Raw genomic sequence first — 17,343 nt, 5'->3', positions numbered from 1 at the left:
TAATGGAGTCCAGTATCAAGTGAGATAAGGATGCTTAGGAATCATTTTCGTCAGAAGGCTTACCAGTGCTGTCTGAATCACCCAAGCCTTCTTTGTGTTTAAGTATTGCCTCCTTCTCTCCAGCTGGCTATGACTGCCTACAAGGACCAGTGAAAATAATGCATCTATCATATATCATCCTCAGATTACATGGACCCCCAGTTCTGTCAGTGTTGCTCAAAACAAGTTTCCCAAATTCCTTGCCTGTAGGCGCTCGCCCCATAAGATAACCTTGTACTGGAAAAGCATGCAAGTTTGTGTTTTCACTTATTTAGAAACATATTTATTAAGAATTTACACTCTACAAAGATCTGACCTAGGAATAGCAGAACAGATTATCTCCCATCTGCTCATAAAACAGATGATAAGAAAGTCAGTGTTACAAGTCCCCACACCTGAAAACCAGGAGAATAAAAATTTCTAAAAATATATACTGTCCTACCTTAATGTGGTTGAAGATGGGAGGGAAAACAGACATGATTTATTATTATTATTTTGCTAAACACTTTTCATGCTTTAATCTTATTTATTTCTAGAACTTTGTAAAATAAGTATCATTCCCCCCTGCCTTTGCCAAATCTCAATCTCAGAGAGGGTTTCCCACTTTCCCATGATTAATAAGTAGCAGAACTGATGTTTGAATCTAGATCTGGCTGGATTGCATCATATTGACATATGCTGTGTCAATTCTTCAAATACCATTTATCTTTAATATAAATATATTAAAATATATATTTGAATAGATAAACAAGATGTGGTATATCCATATTAAAGTATACTACCCAACCGTAAAAAGGAATAAAACTCCATAACTTGGATGAATCTTAGAGGCATATGCTGAGTGACAGAAGCCAGTCTCAAAAGGTTACATACTATGCAAGTCTATTTACATGTCATTCTTGGAAAGACACACCTACAGTGATGGAGAACAGATCAATGGTTGCCAGAGACTAGGAGTGGGTGTTGGTATGATATAAAGGAGTAGCACTAAGGAGTTCTTTGGGGTGGTGGACCTGTTCTGCATCCCAATTTTGGCAATAATCTGAACTACACATGTGATGTAATTCATAGAACTATACACTAAGACCTCAAAAAATGTTTGAAAAGGAAATATTCAAAGGGTGAAAAATGGCAGATATTTTTCTAATAAGACTTCTGGGTTTTTTTTAATAGTTTTATTCTTACACATAAAGGTGGCATGTTTTATGAGAGTTTGTAATCCCATAGAGAAAAGCATATATTCTGACTTACCTGTATCTCAAAGACAATAAAATGTGATGCTTAGGAATGATGGAGACTGATAGGTACTTGCAAGTTTCTTGGAGTTGGTATATATGTTTTATATCTGAAGGAATAATGTGAGCATTTCAGATAAGAATTCAGTGCATTAAGGGGTGCCTTGGTGGCTCAGTTGGTTAAGTGTCTGACTTCAGATCAGGTCGTGATTTCATGGTTCATGGGTTTGAACCCCTTGTCAGGCTCTGTGCTGACAGCTCAGAACATGGAGCCTGCCTCAAATTCTGTGTCTCCCTCTCTCTTTGCCCCTCCCCCCGCTCTCACTCTCTCTCTCTCTCTCTCTCTCTCTCTCTCTCTGAAAAATAAATAAACATTAAAAAATTAGAATTCAGTGTATTGAGAGGAACATCCCATCCAATAGAGGAGTGGGGGGATAATGTAGATAAATCTTTCTGCCAGAGCCATTTCCCACAATAGTTGGTGGCAGAAATAGGCACCCTATCCCAGTGATTAGAGGAAAGCACACTGATTCTCATGGAGAACTAAAGAACTATGAAAGAGACATTGGAAAAAACACAGTTGTGCCAGTTAAGCCTAGCAAATGGAGTTTGGGAAGAGGCTGGAGCTGGTGGAAGGAGAGAGTACCAGGCCTTCACCTGGTCACATCAGGTAACAGGTCATCCTCTGACCATATCCACTGACAACATCCCCTTGCTATACCTAAAACTTATAGCTTCGTCAGGATTGGCTTAGGAACTTGCATCCTTGAAGGTTAGGGAGGCTGCAGAGGGTGAGCTGGCCCTTTAAGCAGTTCTGCTGTAGCTTCAAAAGGTTACCGTGCTTTCCCAAGACTTCGGGCATGTTATTAAATGAGTTAATGTATGTGAAAAGAGTACTATAAATTGTAGGGTACCACAGAAGCACTAGTTATTATTAACCTTGAGGCGGGGAGACTGACTCAATGGAATATATTAAACTAGAGGATTAATCTGTAAGGTAACCAAAATACCAAATGCTCGGTCTTTAAAATTTTTAAACATGTATTTCAGGTAGACATAATCCATATGTGCCCGCACATTGTGCACATATTCATACTGCACATTAATAAACACATATAAATGAGCTGAAAATTGTGAATTACTCAGTAAAACCACAGCAGCCCATCTTGATAAGATTACCCCTTCAGAAAAATCCATTAAAATGCAAATATGTTAAATAAATCAAATTTGGGGGGTCAAATTTTCTAGGGAAGTACAATCTGTTAGCAATATTGCATCTCTATGGAATTTCCATCTGAATTGTACTAATGATGTGCAGACTGAGAGTGCAGTGAAAGAAAAATTTCCAAGACTATGGGCTTCAGCTCTAGCAGATGTTGTATGTTCTGATAACTAAATCAAAATGAGATGGATAAAAACCATTGCACACGCTTTACATATATTTTCTAAAAGAGAGATACTCTATAATGAGCAATTCAGAGAGGAAATGAAGTATACACTATCTTAAAATGACATAATTCACATATATCAAAATATTAAATATATTTACAACATTATGCCAATCTCTTTTATAGGCATACTGGGTACAGGCTTGAATTCTGTAACAATGAACTTCCTAGGCAGAGCTCCTTTCTACCCAAGTGATTCAGAAGGGAGAGTGAGGATGTCACATTTGATGCATCTACGGCCCCCAAGCTTCTCTAATGAAAACTAGGATTCAGACTAAGATAGTAAATAGCTGTTGGTTTTATCATCATTGTCTTGTTCTGCCCAATGTTTCATCATATCCCTTTGAAGTCATTCAAGTAGGACTGCTCAAAGCCACTGTCTGAGGTAACCTAGTGCAGAGAAAATCTGCCAGACTCAAAACATTGTGGTTGTATGTGTGTGTGTATGTGTGTGTGTGTCTTCTTTTATACACTTCAGAGCACTTGCATCCCTGACCATATTCTGTGACTCCATCCTTCTTTACTCTGACATAGTTCCCAGACTTTGCTACACACTGGAATCCCTAGAAGGCTTTTACAACTGTTGCTGTCCAGGTCATACCCCATACTGGTTAGATCAAGATAGGAGCCAGGTAGTAGTGTTTTTTTGTTTTGTTTTGTTTTGTTTAATAATCCTTAGGCAATCCCAATGTGTAGCAAAATTTGAGAACCACTACTTTATGGCCGATCTGACATAAGGCATAGTACTTGATACTCTATGTATATTTGACACTCTGTATATTTGTAGAGTAAATGAAAGAATCTAGCCTCAGATCAAAAAGTCTTCCACTTACTGGGGTTCAGTTGCACCTTTTTTTTACACTCATTTCCCTAATACTCCCTCAAATAACAAAGAGACAAGTGACACATCTCATTATTTACAAATATCCAAATCAAAACAACAACATACTGGGATGTTTGTTTTTTTTAAACATTGAATTACAAATGACATATGCAATGATAAAAACCCATGCTAGTGAGAATGTGTTGTGAACATTCTCATACACTACTTTGTAGTACAGCCTTATTGGAAGCCTTTTAGCTTAGATGCAACAACAACAACAAATGGATCCTTGGTTACATATTTTTAACTCTATCCCAGGAAAATAAGTGGAACTTAAGAATAGAAATAATGGTTTGCCACGTTATTTAAAACATGATGAAATGGAAGTATTTAAATCTCTAGCAACAGGGCATTTTTGAGTGAATTATGAAATAGCAACTCAATAGCATAAAAATGTTACCAAATAATTTTTAAGAATATTGAGACTATTTTATTAGAACTAGACTCAGATTCTCTTATGATGCTCCACTTTTTCTCTACTTCTAAATCTTTCTTTAGAAAAAAAAATCACTTAATAATGGAAAAACAAAGCATAACAAAATAATATCACTGGGAAGGCTATAATCGAGGTCTAAATGAACACATCAAACCAAGATGATGATACCTAAAATGAAAAATGAATCATGTCCCATGAAGGAAATTGCCTATGCAATGCTCATTCTTATTTAACTGTCACAACTACACAAATACTATCAGTTTAGCATGAGTGAACTCATAACTCATGGTCCAGTGTAGTTAGCAATCATTTTACAGAGGAGGTAGAATTTCACTGGAACCTTGATTATCTTTGGAATTTTGTAAGAGGAAAAATTTTAGCAAGAGTTTCAAAATCTCAAAGAACATTTCTTTCACAAATAGGGGGCAAGAGTAAGGCTGGTGTGTTTTGGAGGCAGGTGGGAAATCAGCTTATCTAGAAGGGAGGGTCAGTCTTGGGGAGAAGTGGGAAACTATTTTGGACAGGGAGATTGAACCCAGATGGTAACAAGCCTTAGAAAAAAGCATATCTAATAGTCTGAGCTTTATATTAAAAATAATGGGGAATATCTATACCATTTTATTAAGAAGCAGACAAGTTTCAAACTGCACAAAGTGAGGATTATTTGAACATTGGTTTGGTTAATAATTCACACAGTAGGGGAATGGGAGACACACAAATGATCGCTTGAGAAGCAAAGGTAATGATCCAAAATATAAGAGTGATCTTTTCAAAACTCCAACGCTAATCGTGTCGCCCTGTTTAAACACTTCAGTCACTTTATTTGATCTCAAAATTATATATATATATATACATATATATATATATATATATATATACACACACATATATACATATATGTATATATATATATACACATATATACATATATGTACATATATATATATATTCCTTAACCTGATGTATAAGGCCCTACATGGCATAACCCCTTAATTACCTTTCCAATTCCCCTATTCTGTACCACATTATCCCTAAATCTACACACTGTTTACGACAACCTCTACTCACCATGCTATCGTCAATCATCAGGCATTTGCACATATAGAATGCTGCCTGGAATGTTTCTCTCTGCCTTCTTTGCCTAATTAACCCCTGCTTATACTTCATATTTCAGTGTGAGTGTCATTTCCCAGAGATCCTATTTCCCACCTCCCAAATCCTCCCATTACAGGCTCACATGCTAAGCACCAAGTGCCTTTCAGGTATTACAATTGTCCATGTTGAGGTCATGCATTTGTTTGGGTTATAGCTTGATAGCCCTTTGTTCACTCTTCTCAGCCCCATGAGGGCTGAATCAATGTCTCATCTTTCTTTTATATCTCCACTGCCTAAAAAATGTCCCGGCACCTGGTATGTACTTAATAAGTAGTTGTTTAAGGCACACATGATAAATAAGAAGTCGAATAGGGTGGTGGTAGAGGTACAAATTGAAGAGAAAGAGTAGGATAGGCATTTTAAAAGAATCCATAGAAACAAAGGAGAGTGATGAATAAAAGATGATGCCAAAGATTTTTGTTTGGAGGGCTAGGAGAGCTAGTGCCAGTGGCCATAGCAAAGGGGAACATGAAGTGGAGGGGGGCAGGTAGGTTTAACACTGTAAAGGTAGAAATACAGCAGACTCAGAGACATAGATGTGGGATTTATCTACATAAAAAGGATGATTAAGAATGAAGAATATCCCACACTGCTTGTGTATATATAGCTTCCTGAGCTTAGAGTAACACTCATGATATATCTTACTGACTTCTCCCCAAGCAGGAGCATGATTTATCTGACTTCATGTGACAGTGACATTCACTGGTTCATGCCTTTCCACTGGGTAAATCTTATCTATTTAAAGGCTAAAAGATTCTGGAGATTCAGCACCCTCTATTTTTTGGAAGACAGCAATTCTGGGTAAGTCTGCTCTTTGAGTCTAATTTGTCTCCTTAAATAGGTTCTTTCAGTCTCTGAATTTGGTATAAGTGGAGAGGCAGAGAATATTAGCATCCTTTTTTGGTCATTGATCTATAGAAACAGTTAATATCCATTTGCTGATCTCCTAGTCTAGTTTTCCAGTTGGTTCAATATTATGCAGTAGAATCAAATGGGTGTTAAATATTAGCCCCCTAGAACTCCAATATTCTAGAAATGTTTAGAAAGGGAGTGTAAGGTGAAGGATAATAGAGCAGCCAGTGAAACAGAGAATTCATCATTGAAAATGCTTGAAGATATTGAGGATTTCCCAGTGTCAAGGAGACCAAGGAGGAAAAGTTCACAAAGGACATGGAAGAGGAGCACAGATGAAATCTGCCAAGCACACAAGGGGATTTAGGGAAATGTTTGAGCCACTGGATGTGGTGATTGGGTACCCGGTCACCTGTACAATTTTGTTCTACATTGAATGGTCAAAGAGGAAGCCAGATTTCAGAAGGCAGTAGAGAAACAGAGGCAGCAGGTCCAAATTATTTGTTGTAGTAGTTTGAGAATCAGAATTGTGAGGGTGATAGAATGGTGGCTGGAGAAGGTCACAAGGTAAAGCCTATTTTGTTGTGTTTTTCTTTCCAAATAAAGGACAGATCAGTGCACATATTTGATGATTAAGAACCCATAGGAGTATGAATGAATGAAGAGGCCAGAGCCTGGAAAATCTACTCATGGGGATAGATTTTGAAAGAGACAAAAGAGTGAGAAGGTGAGTTGAGCAACAGGGTCAGCCTTTGTGGACCCATCTTCCTTCACTGAGACCAGAGGGTGAATTTAGATATAGCAACCCCATTAGAAAACAGAGATGAGAACCTAGTGAGGTCCTCTACCAAAAGGAAGCTGAGAGAGAAGAGCCAGTGAGAAAGTAGATCAATCAAAACATAATGTTCTCAAGAAGGCTGGTAACTCTCACTTTATCTGAAAACAAGCACTGTTCCCTCTTTAATTTAGCTCTGGTATCAAAGTCTCTCTTTTGGATTATTGAGTGAGTGAGAAGTGTTCTAAAATAGAACACACTAGCGCAATTGAAAAGCAGAGTTTTAGAAGGATATATATATGTGTGAAAGGACCTTGGTATCCCAATTTGGAAAGCCAAACTCCTAAGAGTACAAAGCTTATTCTTGAGGTTGAGAGGCAGACTTGAAGGCTCTAGGAAACATGGCTTCCACTCCCTTGACTCTTTCTGTTCCCCCTAACACCAGTTCTTCCCTTTCCCTTTGGGAAAAAACAGCAAGGATACAAAACACTTTTATTTTTTCTCTTTTAGCAGTTAAACTATCTTATGAATATGACTTCTTTCTAATGAATCCTATACCAGAGCAACTAAAGTTGTGCCAAACCCACTGATTGATCTGGTGCCATGTTTTGGGGCTGAACTAAGTCATGGGCTACGTCCAATCAGCATAGCATGGGAAAAATGCAAAACAGAAAATTAATCCCACAAGGTTTTTCACATAGTCTAGCACCTGTCAGTGAAAATCAGTAATGTGTTACACTACCCTCTTTTTTTGTGTGAGAAAGATGAAAACATTTCAAAATGTACAGTAAAAAAGTTTTGTATTAAAAACAAAAGGCCAAAGCAATATAGTTGGTGTGAAGATTGGTCAGGTATAAAACCATTCCTTTTTAATAATGATTTGTTTTCAAAGAACATGAAGCACAGAAAAATAAAGTTTATTAATTAACAATTTTCGTTTGTTCCCATCCACAGGAAAATGGATGACCAAAAAGAATTAAATAATTCAATGATTTCCCTGGAATCAGCAAGTTAGTATCATTTGAAAATGAACTTCTTAACATAAAACCATAAATAAAATGTGTCATAGAGGGGTACTGGCTACTTTCAGAATGTGATAAGAGCTCCAATTTCCTGTTTTTTCCTGTATTATGAAACATTTCAGACATTCAGAAAAGTACAAAAATAATATTTTTAAAAACCTGTGGACCCACTACTACTCAGCTTAAAGAATTCCTGTGGAAAATTGTAAAAGTATATATATATATTTTAAAGACAGAGAGAGAGAGAAAGCTTGTGCATGAGTGGGGGGGGGAGCAGAGGGAGAGAGAGAGGGAGGGAGAGAGAGAGAGAGGGAGGGAGGGAGGGAGGGAGGGAGAGGGAGAGGGAGAGGGAGAGGGAGAGAGAGAGAGAGAGAGAGAGAGAGAGAGAGAGAGAGAAAGAATCTCAAGCAGGCTCCACACCCAGCACAGAGCCCAAGTTGGGGCTCTACCCCACAACTGAATTTGAAATCATGACCTGATTTGAAATCAAGAGTCAGACAGATGCTTAATCAACAAAGCCACTTAGACACCCCAACAACTATGTAACATTACAGAGAATAGTATAATAAAACCTTCTGTCCTTGTTCACCTTTAGTAATTATCACTTCAAACTTGTTCTGTCTTTGCTCTAATTCTCCATTCCTCTAGATTATTTAGAAGCAAATTCCCAACATGTCCTTTCATTCATAAATAATTCAGTACACATCTCTATATAATGATAAGTACTTTTTAAAAAAAAACAAACCAAAATTAGAATAATGACACTTAATAACTGTTTAATATCATCCAATATCTGTCCACTCAGTAGTTAAATTGCCCCTATTGTGTAATTTTTATTTTTTATAGTTTATTCAAATAAAAATGCAAATAAGATTTAAAGTTTGCAATTGGTTATGATGTCTCTTATTGCTATATTAATTTGTAACTTTTCTTTCCATAACTTTTTTCCTTTGAATTTATTAAAGAAATCAGTCATTTAACCCATAAAGTCCCTATAGTCTAGGTTTTGATAATTGCATCTCTGTAGGGTCAGTTAACATGTTCTTATCCCCTCTATTTCTGTGTATAGGAAGGTAGATCCAGTTTTGGTTTTTTGGGTTTTTTTTTTTTTTGCATGAATATTTCATAGGTGTGTACATGACATCTGCTTTGTTTTGTTCTGTTTTATTTTCCTCTGTTAGTGCTGTTATCAACCATTGAAGATTATTACCTAGATTTGTTAGTTCTTTTAGGTACTGAAAAATATTAATTTTATCATTTCTTCTTTATTCATTATCTCTAATACCTCTATAAAGAGAAACATCACCTAATCAACTATTTGATTATTAAATAGTACAATTTATGCAGAAAAGGCAGGATACATTTTCGATTAGTTCCCTTTACTTACCAGTTTAAAAACATGAATTGGCTTCTTAGCATATTCCAAAGGTGAAGGAGAGTTTAATATATATTATCTATATACTATTAATATATTGTCATATTATTAATATACTATTTTAATATATTGCAATAATGTTATTAAGATTATATTCATCATTATATATTATTATCTTATAATTATATATAATAATAATATAATATATACAATATTATATAATTATAAATATATGGATTTAAACGTATTTGATGTTTCAATTCATTACATTATTATTTTTATTTGTACTACAGGTATCCTATTTTTAGCCAGCAGGATTGTCTTCACATTAGTTTCATGGATCTTTTTGATGTAACTCTATCATGGTTAGTTTCCTCACTTCTGGTATAATAAAATGTTCCAGGATCATTTCATACATGTTTTGCCCTAGACCTAGAATCAGCTCTTTTTCTAAGTTACTTTGTTCCCTTCAGGAGGAAATGATACTTAGAGACCAAAATCTGGTCAATAAACTTTGCTTTATTGCCACCCGATCTGTTACTGCGTATAGTCTTTTTCAATGGATAGAGCTATTGTTTTTTTCTCTTAGAGAAAATATACCGTGAGTTCATACTGAGATTCCAATTCTGTGTCAGGAATACAGGGTTTATATTTAAGCTCTTTGGTCTTGCATCTATACCTCATCTCTTTGGTGCTGAAAATCCTGCTTCATGAGCACACCTACATAATTATATGTATTTTTCAACACTGTCAATAACTAAAGGTTTTTGTTGTGTTTTTTTTTTTCCTTTTGGGTAGGGTCAGTCTTGTTTGTGTATTTGTTTGTTTTTAGGGTATTTCCCATCAACTGTGGAGACATATTCCTGTGTTTTAAAGTCATTTTAGGGGCGCCTGGGTGGCTCAGTCGGTTGAGTGTCCGACTTCGGCTCAGGTCATGATCTCACAGTTCGTGGGTTCGAGTCAGGCTCTATGCTGACAGCTGAGAGCCCTGAGCCTGCTTCCGATTCTGTGTCTCCCTCTCTCTCTGCCCCTCCCCCACTCACACTGTCTCTCTCTCTCTCTCTCTCCTTCAAAAATAAATAAATATTAAAAAAAAAAATTTAAAGTCATTTTATTTTAAATAGTTCCTCCCTATTTGGTTATACCACCAACTTGAAACCTAGTTAGGTTCTTTCTTTTCATTTTGCTTTGAAGTTTTAGAGATTGCTTTCTCCCTTCTGATTTGGTTCATAGTATATAAACTATTTACAGAGTAAATTGTAAGAGAATCCTTCCTTCATGGAACCTTGAGTTGACAACCTCCCCAGCTGACACCTCGATTGACCTTGTGTGGGAACCTGAGCTGAGGACTCAGCTAAGCTGTGTCTGAATCCCTGACCTACACAAACTGTGAGATAATAGATGTTCATCATTTTAGGCTGCTAAATTTTGGGATACTTTGTTGCTTGGCAATAGATTATTAATACACTTCTTTTCTTGTTTCTATGCCTAGCCCAGTTTTCTATAAGGTCCGTGGCAGTTTTCTATTTTTAGAAGTTCTTTTTATATTAGAGTTACTATCTCTTTGTCTGTAACTTAAGTACTTTCCCGATTTGAAATTATTTTATTTCATAAAATAAAATACTCAAAATTTTCCATCTTTTCCCTTATTTTTCTCAATTTGGATAACAGGAAAGTTTTGTTTACTACCAGGTTATAGAAGAATTTACTCATGTATTCATTCTAGTACTTATATAGCTTAGTATTTTACATTTTGGTCTGTGACTCACATGGAGTTATCCATAAGTTGGATGAGTGTAAGATACTAAAGTGTTGTTTAGCTTAGGTGGCCTGGTGTAGTGGAATCATAAAGTTGAGAGTTAGATCGTGTTTGAATCTCAGCTCTGCTTTTTTGTAAGCCCTATAACCTTGAGCAATTATTTAACATCTCTGAGCCTCAGTTTCCACATCTCAAAAGTGAGGACAAATAAATTTAACACGCTTGTCATAGTATTTGACCCCAAGTAAGTAATCAACCAGTGTTAGCTGCTATTATTCTTATTGTTAATACATACCTTGTAATTGACCTATGTTTTCATTAAGTCTCTGGGTATAATTGGACTTGCAACTTGTTGAGCACAAATCCTGGACCAAACTTTCATAAATATACAAGCTTCTGGGAACTTTGTTTTCTTTGAAAATTAAGATTACTAATGAATGGGGATATTGTGTTTGTGTGTGTGTGTGTGTGTGTGTGTGTGTGTGTGTGTGTGTGTGGAATGTATATATGTGGAGTGCGTGTGTGTATGTGAGAGAGAGAGAGAGATAAAGTGAGCTATCTTCAAGATCCTGATTGTATCCAAAATAGTTCTAATACAGTTTTGATGGGTTCCTCTAGCTATTTTCTTAATTCTTTTATCTTTTCTTTCTTTTTTTAAATTTAAAGCAGAGCTTGTTGAAAAAGAGTGGGTCATATCACCTTCTATTGATAGTCTCATATCCCCATTCTCTTTTTAGCTCACAGTAATCTCGCTTCTTATTTCATTGTTCCATTGAAACTAATCTTTGTAAATTCATATAAATGCCAAATGCTAACAAATACATTCTGTCCTTATAGGTCTTGACCTCTGCAAGTTAGATGTTTGATGTTATTGATTATATTCTTTCCTTCATGAGATTCTCTGCTTCCTTGACTTTCATGATACCACACTGTCCTGGCTTTCCTTCCATTTCTCTGTCATTTCCTTCTTAGATGTCTTCACAGGCTTCCTCTTCCTTTACTTATATCTTTAATGTTTATGTTTCCTCACGTCACAAACTATGTATGATCCTCACTTCACATGGGACTCCAACATTTTATGTTCATGATTCTGAAATCCATCTTCCTTAGCTCACTATTTTCCCCCTAAATCTTGTCACCATCTGGTATCCAGTATATTTAATTAACTGTTTATTTTTGCTCTTTCTAATTAGGAAGTAAGCTCCATGATGGCAGACATATGATCTATTTTGTTATTTTCCAGAACTTAGAACAATGTTTGGTACATAATACAGATATTCAAGAAATAATTGCTGAATGAATGAATAAAATCTATATTTTGATCATATTTTCCTACATAATCATTTAATTATAAATATTCATAGCAGGCATACTCTGTGCCAATAATCATCTAAACACTGGAGTTACAGCATTGAGCAAAGCAGACAAAATCCCTGCCCCCATGAAGCTTACATTTGAGCAAATAAACAAGGTATGTAAGTAAATTTTAGTGTAGGTTAAATAGTAATAAGTACAAAGGAGAAAAAATAAAGCTGAGAAAGAGGATTTTAAATGTTAGTTTGTAGGAATTGAAATTTTAGATACAGTGGTCAAGGAAAGCATCACTGAGGAAGTGAGGGAACCAGCCATACATATATCTGGGGGTAAGAACATTCTAGTAGAAGAAACACCAAGTATAATGGCCCTGATGTAGAACTTGCTTGCCTTGCAAAAAAGCAAAGGGGCTGGTATGGCTAGAGTGAAGTGCAGGAGTGGGAGAGAGGTTCATAGGGCACCAGATTCTGTCTTGCCTTGTAGGTCACGGTCAAGCCTTGGGTTTTGTTTTGCATGAGATGAGAAGCCATTGCTAGGAAACAGAGAGGTGATTCAATGTAGCTGTATAGCAAATAGACTGTAGAAGGATGGGGAAGGGCAGAGGCAGAAGCAGGGAGACCAGTTTGGAAGAGACAGTAGGGATCCCTTAACCTCTGGGCCCATACATCCAACTGCCTCATCGTCATTTACATAATCTAAAGCATCACACAGAACACATTTGCAGTTAAAGCTATGATCACCTCCCACCTTCCCCACACCTGGTTTTCCTTTTCGTCCCCTATTCTAGTAAAAAGTATGACTTTGTATCCATCCAAACACCAGACCAGAAGCTTGGAAGTTATTTCATTTTGCAACGGATTATGCCTGCTCTCTCTTCCATTCCCTCAGCCTCATCATTTCCTGTCTATTTCATGCATTTAACCTCTCTGAACCTCAGTTCCTCATCTGTACACTGGCCAACGTACCATATAGGACTTATGTGGGGATTACATAATGCAATGCCTGTGGAGTGTTTGGTATCACCCCTGCCTCCTAAGAGCTTTCAATAAATACAAACTATTACCGCTATCATCTATGTCAATAGAGGATTACTGAAGGTAAAATGAGGACAAGGTCAGTCTCCAGGAGACGCAATCCTATCACCAGAGACAGGTAGTGATGCAAGAAAAGCAGAACTAGGGGCCTACTGGGGACGGAAGCTTCAGGTCAGCAAGTGGCTCTCCTAATTAGACCAGGAGTGACAGTTAAACCAGACCCAAGAGGCAACTGTCAATTGAGGCTGTCAGGAGATGGCTGTGAAGCTAGGTGAAGAAAAGTAGGACACACAAGGGACAGTTCTCAGCGAAGTGCTTTTTACACTCTTCTGGGTCAGGGGATTTCAACGTACCTGGCTCCTTTAAGAAGCAATATTAAAAGTAGATGCCTGGTCTTATAGATAGAACTATGTCCCCCTCAAAATATGTTAAAGTCCTAACCTCCATTACCCCAAAATGCAGCCTGATGTAGAAATGGGTGTGTACAGAGGTAAGCTATTTAAGATCAAGTCATTACAGTGGGCTCTGATTTAGTATGAATTGGTATCCTTATAAAAAGGGGAAATTTGGACACAGTAACAGACATGCACAGAAGGAAGATGATGTGGAGATACGCAGGGAGAAGATGTTCATGTGACTGGAGTGATAAATCTATAAGCCAAAGAATGCCAAAAACTGCCAATAAAACCCAGAAGGCAAAAGAGTCAAAAAAGGAGTTTTCCCTAGAAACATCAGAGAAGCATGGCCTTGCAACACCTTGATTTGTGACTGGTAGCCTCCAAAACTGTGAAAGAATAAATCTCTATTGTTTTAAGCCACCCGATTTTTGGTGCTTTGTGATAGCGGATCTAGGAAACTAATACACCCAGCAATGCAAAATAATAGTCAGTTCTTTTAGACTGTATAATAAATGCATTAAATGCTGTGCTAAGCACTTTTCATGGATTTTCACATTCAATCCTCACGGTTCTGTGGGTACTATTATAAATTTATTTTATACATGATAACACTGAGGTTTAGTGAGGTTAAACAACTTGCCTGGTATCACACGATAAGTAGTAAAGGACAGAACCTAAATTTGAACCCACTCTGCCTGACCAGGAACTCAGAGTCTCAACCACTATATACTGCCCCCTAGTGCAAACAATAGCACACTGAAGCTTTAGAGTAGATGTAAGGCAAAACCTGAGTTCAAGGATATTATCATCTTAGTAAATTACAGGTGTCATCTCTGCATCTATGTGCCATCTTCCTGAAACAGTGCCAAAGGCAGCCGTGGTACCATGGAAAAGAACAGAGTTAGAATTGAATGGTTTGGATTCAACTCAAGACATTTTGATTAGGTAGATGTTCGGCATTGGGGTGAACATCTAACCTCTCAATTTCTTCTTGTACAAAAATGTCTCCTGATGCTTCAATTCCTCCTTGTATCTCTTTGTAGTCATTCATTTGTTAATTCAATAAATATATCCTAAGCAATTATTACACATCAACAAACAAGGATAGATGTTGGGATTTGAAAATGGAAAAGACAGCCTCTGCCTCTCAGAACTCCCAATCCCAGTTTCAACACTTGGATTACATTTCTTGTTGTTTCTGTTATATGTTGGTAATCCTGGTTGACATTAAGGTGGAATCAGATTTTTTCTTACTATTTCCTATTTAATATGTATAGCAATAAAGAACACTGATTTTGGAAAAGACAGATCTGAGTTTGAATCTTGTATTTCTACTTTTTAAATTGAAATGTAGTTGATACACAATGTATATTAGTTTCAAATGTACAACATAGTGATTCACAACTGTATATATTGTGCAGCGCTCACCACTGTAAGTATACTTAATATGTATCACCATAAAAAGTTATTACGAGGTTATTGACCATATTCCCTGTGGTGTACTTTCCATCCCCATGTCTTATTTATCTTATAACTGGAAGTTTGTACCTCTTAATCGCCTTTACCTATTTTCACCCATTCCCCACAACCCCATCCTCTCTGAACCTGTTTGTTCTCTGTATTTGTGAGTCTGTTTCTGGTTTGTTTTGTTTTTTAGACATACGTAAGTAGAACCATATGGTATTTGTCTTTTTTCTGTCAGATTTATTTTACTTAGCATACATAATCCCCACATATTTTTTTTTTATTTTTTTATTTTTTTTAACGTTTATTTATTTTTGAGACAGAGAGAGACAGAGCATGAACGGGGGAGGGTCAGAGAGAGAGGGAGACTCAGAATCTGAAACAGGTTCAAGGCTCTGAGCGGTCAGCACAGAGCCCAATGCGGGGCTCGAACTCACAGACCGCGAGATCATGACCTGAGCCGAAGTCAGACGCTTAACCGACTAAGCCACCCAGGCGCCCCTCCCCACATATTTTTTATGTAACATTGAGCAGGTTACCTAAGTTCTCTACACTTAAATTTTCTCATTTGTAAAATGGGGATAATAATACTTCTCTCATATTGTCGTTTTGAGGATTAAATGAGATAAGGTGTACAAAGCAAACATTTCACTGCCTGTCAAATCAAAAAGCTTAATGAATCTAATATTATTATTAATGACTTGGCACATTTTCTCAAACACAATAAATACTCAAATGGTTAATAAATTATTGAAATATGATATAATGGAAAACATTTTATCAACTTCTGGGTTATAAAATGTAACATATTTTCTGCAAAATATGTATGTGCACTTAACCGCTGTGTTACCACTTCTTTTCTAAAGAATAAAATTGGAAACCTGTTTGGAATGCTGCTAAATTTTAATTTTCTGGTGATTAAAAAAGAGACTGTCAATATTTGTTCCACAAGTCAGAAGAGGTAACTAAATATGAATAGCTGATGCATTGAGAGCTCATTTGTATGCAAAATAAATTCAAGGTTATCTGATTGACTGTTTTACTTGAATCAGCTTCTTAGTTAAAAATTAGTCTGTCTCATAATTTTGACAGATTAAAGTAAACAATAACAATAAAAAACAAAATTGAACAAATTGTTTGGAATAGGTATTGCTGTTTACCTCATTTACTTTGACTATCTCTGAAAGTCTAAGCTATATCTGTCAAGAAGCCAGCCTAAACAATACCTATTCCAGAAGCCATTTATAACCACTGACCTCAAAATAAGCACCAATCTGTTTTTCTTTTATTCCTGTTTCCATAGACCACATTGCAGTAATTATTTGAGTATGAGTCTTAGATCTTTTGTTCGACCCCAGAGTTCCTGCAGGAAAAAAAAAATCTGTATTACAGGTATCTTTGCTTCTCATGTCATTTAATAAGTGCTTTACATAGAAGATACATCCTTTGCATGAGTGAATCAATGAAAACAAGTCAATGGATGAATAAATGAATGAATAGCTGCCTTTCTAAATCATTACTTCATTTAGGAACACTCAGTATAAATATTACCAGCAGTTTGAATGTGTGATAGTTCCAAATTTTTGCAAATTTAATTTCTAATTAAAAAATTGTTTAATGTATTATAGTGAGATAATCTCACTTTACCTTACATGCTACCATTTACTTATTCATTCAAAATTTATATTGAGTGCCAACTATGTACCAGGTATTGTACTGTGTAGTGAAGATTCATTCTTCACCCTCCAACAGAATGTTCTCTCTAAAGCAGAAAGACTCCTGTGCTTCACCATTATCTCTTGGATAAAGTTGACATTTTTAACATGGCCCACATTTACCTGCCTACCTCTCTCACTTTATAGTTTGCTGTGTGTATCCTTTGCCCCCACAAGGGTAGTCTGCAGCCACTTAGAATTTGAAATTTCTCACCATCATATAAACTCTCATATTCTATATTTGGGAGATGGTATTTCCTTTGTCCAGATCATCATTATCCATACACATTTTTATTCAGTATTTAAAACTCTGTCAAAGTCACCACTCTGCAATCTCTCTGGGTATACAGAGTCATCTTGACCTCACTTTGTGAAATTTCTCTTTTCAGTAAGTTCTTTGCGTCCTGTATTTGTTTCTGTCATCACATTTAATGCAATC

General features: G+C 36.3%; 1 long non-coding RNA gene across 1 annotated transcript in view; it reads left to right on the top strand.

The window, feature by feature from the left end:
* LOC109271905 (uncharacterized) overlaps nt 1-16,581 on the top strand; it is a 28,491-nt gene extending 11,910 nt beyond the window's left edge. Inside the window, exons 2-3 of the long non-coding RNA XR_008418414.1 lie at nt 7,778-7,833; nt 16,493-16,581. This is a non-coding gene — a long non-coding RNA (uncharacterized LOC109271905). The remainder of the gene's footprint in view (nt 1-7,777; nt 7,834-16,492) is intronic.
* The last annotated feature ends 762 nt before the right edge of the window (nt 16,582-17,343 follow it).

Source organism: Panthera pardus, unplaced genomic scaffold (genome assembly GCF_024362965.1).
Source record: "Panthera pardus isolate Hobbes unplaced genomic scaffold, ASM2436296v1 HiC_scaffold_11, whole genome shotgun sequence".
NCBI lineage: Eukaryota > Metazoa > Chordata > Mammalia > Carnivora > Felidae > Panthera > Panthera pardus.
Note: the sequence above shows the minus strand (reverse complement) of the source record. Positions and strands in the feature narration are given on the sequence as shown.